This window comes from Manduca sexta, chromosome 3 (assembly GCF_014839805.1).
Source record: "Manduca sexta isolate Smith_Timp_Sample1 chromosome 3, JHU_Msex_v1.0, whole genome shotgun sequence".
NCBI classification, from domain to species: Eukaryota; Metazoa; Arthropoda; class Insecta; order Lepidoptera; family Sphingidae; genus Manduca; species Manduca sexta.
This window is the reverse complement of record NC_051117.1, coordinates 8819175-8822071: the sequence shown is the minus strand read 5'-3', so window position 1 is coordinate 8822071 and position 2897 is coordinate 8819175.

The following is a 2897-nucleotide window of genomic DNA, read 5'->3' as shown; positions in this document are numbered from 1 at the left end:
CAACATAGTTATAGTATGAAAACAAAAATAATTATATAGTTATGTTAAGTATGTGTGTCAACGAAGCGCCTGGTTTTGTCGTGGAAGTGTATTTGGGTTAAAACATGAAATTAAAGGTTCGATTTCATTGGCAATTAAAATTTTATGTTTATTGGGGAAGAATTATATTTGTAAATCAACAACTTTCTTGCGTAACTTGCTCATTGGCAATTAAAATGTTATAATTATTGGAAAGAAATTTTATTTATATCTTCACAACTTTCGCACCTAACTTACCTATGGAAAATATACTAATGTAAAAAACTAGTTACTGAGTTACTTACAGTAACAGCCGTCTCTATTTTTCGCAACTTAATTCTCACTAACAACTTATGCAAGAAACTTACGGCAATAAAACTTACGCTGCATACATGTAACACTCGCGTAAGAAACTTCCAAATCTCTATGAAACGAGTTAGTTACCATAGATAAAAAAATTCACGAATAATGAATCAACGATTCCAAATTCAAATTCAAAAAACTTTTTATCACATTAAATAAGGTCAACGCCCTCGAAAGTAGTGCGTGGCACGCGCCTCACAGGTGTGCGGTCGATAAGATCGATTTTACCAAAAGATCGATATCTGACGTCACGCAATGGCGGCGCGCAGCTGTTAGAATAGGGTGACAGCGAAGGGTGTACGCAAATTTAGGCAATTTATTATGGATTTTGGGGAGACCTTTGTACGATTTTTTACATGATAAAGTTTATTGCTTTTTTAGGGAGGTTTTAACATAAAAGAATACAAATGACTTCGAAACTGGTTACTTGCGTGCATACATATATTCGTTATTCTAAGAAAACTATGCACTTTTGAGTTAAAACTATCTTTTTCTTTTACGCAACTTTACATCCACGCTAAATATCATCAAAATCGATTCATTCATTTAGCTATAAGCTAACCAACGGACACCTTTTATATTCACATGTAGAGGACTATAAAATACAATGTTGTAATCGCTACAGACGTTTTGAAAGTGCCTAATTCTCGCAGCTGATACTTGAGAGACGAAAAACCGGAGACCCTCCCTCTCAAGCACGCTGAGCCGTCTTTTCCGGTACTTGATGCTGCTCCAGACACGTTTAACCTTGGTTTTTAGAAGTATAGTGTCAGGTATTATATCTAAAACCTAGGTTTTATTCCAATATGTAAGTTGTGTAGTTCAGATGACTTTTATTCTCAAGTTTGCAAAGATTAACTGACCTCAAATTGGATATGAATAAAGTTTAAAATTTCTTTTAGAGTCTGTTTTTTGAATCCGCACGAGGCCTAATCTCTCTCAGTAGAAGAGGAGGCCTAGCAGTGGGACAGTATATAATACAGGCCTGATATTATTATATGTTTCTTACCACCAGGCAAGCGGCTCGCTCATCTCACCATTCTATAGAAATAGTCATTATGGTTGCTCCAGGTGGAATCTAAGTAGAAAGGTGCAAGATACCGGTTACAACGTAAATATAAGTAAAAAATAATTATAAAATACAAGCTGCAACAATTATAGCGTACGGTAAAGCACGCGTTGTATTGTTACGCACACACACATACAATGACCCCGTCGACACCTGGCGCGCGACAAAGGGCGACTAGCGTTGTGATAGAAATATCGATAAAAATTGCGAAATGTATGTCACTTCTGCCTATCTTAAAAGGTAAAGGTAAAGCTTTGTATAGATTAAGTGTTTATATTGTTTATAGTTAAAGTCGTCTTCGGCAGGGAAAACAATCGTCGTATGAAAAGTTTAAAGAGAATATCGATATGTAAATAGTAGTTTAGTTTACTGACATCTTCTTTGGTTGCTATTAATGAAACTCTTGCAGTAAATGCCGTGACAATTTAATTAATTTATAAATTAATTTTGTTATTTAACATAATGCAATATTGTTTGCATTTTCGGGTTTTATTTGCGGTTTCTTAAAACATAATTTTCATTTACCATTAACTTAAACCAAATTACATATTATATGTAAGCTTTAGCTACCCTTGACCCACTTAATAAGGCGTCAAGACATTTATCACGCGTGTAATCAAAATCACAGTTGATTTTGACAAAATATTTTTTTATCGACATCGATAGTTAGCACATCCCTAGCCGGTACGATTACGCGTGCCGCCCCTATGCCACGTCCTGTCCCGTACAGCGGTTACTTCTGTTTGGAGGTATTGTGTTATATCTATGTTTCAGACTGATTCAAACCCGGCTATTTAATAAGTAGATAGCCTTGCTGTTAATAAGGACCTATATGGTGACAATCAAGTGTTTTTTTTTTCTTTGGAAACAAAAATATTGTCTTCGTTAAAGTATTAAACATTATTTATTTTTATTTGGTACTAGCTGACTCGATAAATTATGTCCTGTTTTAATGAATAAACGAGTGCATTCTGTCAATATCTGACAGTTATTTCAAACTGACAGTAATGGAAAAATATTAAGGTTAAGATTTCTTATTTTTTAAAATTTTCTATTGTTCCATTATTGTTCTACTTTCCTAATTATTTCTTTCATACGAACTTTCTCCTAATATTAAATAACGTAACAAAAAAAGAGTTAGCGAAATTGTTCCACTCCTTCACGCGTGATGCAATGACCAAGGGAAATAGAGATTGATTTTTATATAACTTATATCTTTTTAAATTGTTAGCAAAATGAAATTCGTTTAGCAGTTTGCCTGATTTCATCTACATTTGTTCAGGTGTGTTTATCCATACTTTACAAGGCGAGGTTTTGTATTTCCCTGGTCATAACTATACAAAATACTCATTTATAAAATTTAACAAGATAGTGATACATTTAAACTTAATATATTGTAGTCATGATAGAGTCAGGTTTGTTCGCAGACAGAATTCTTTGACAGAAT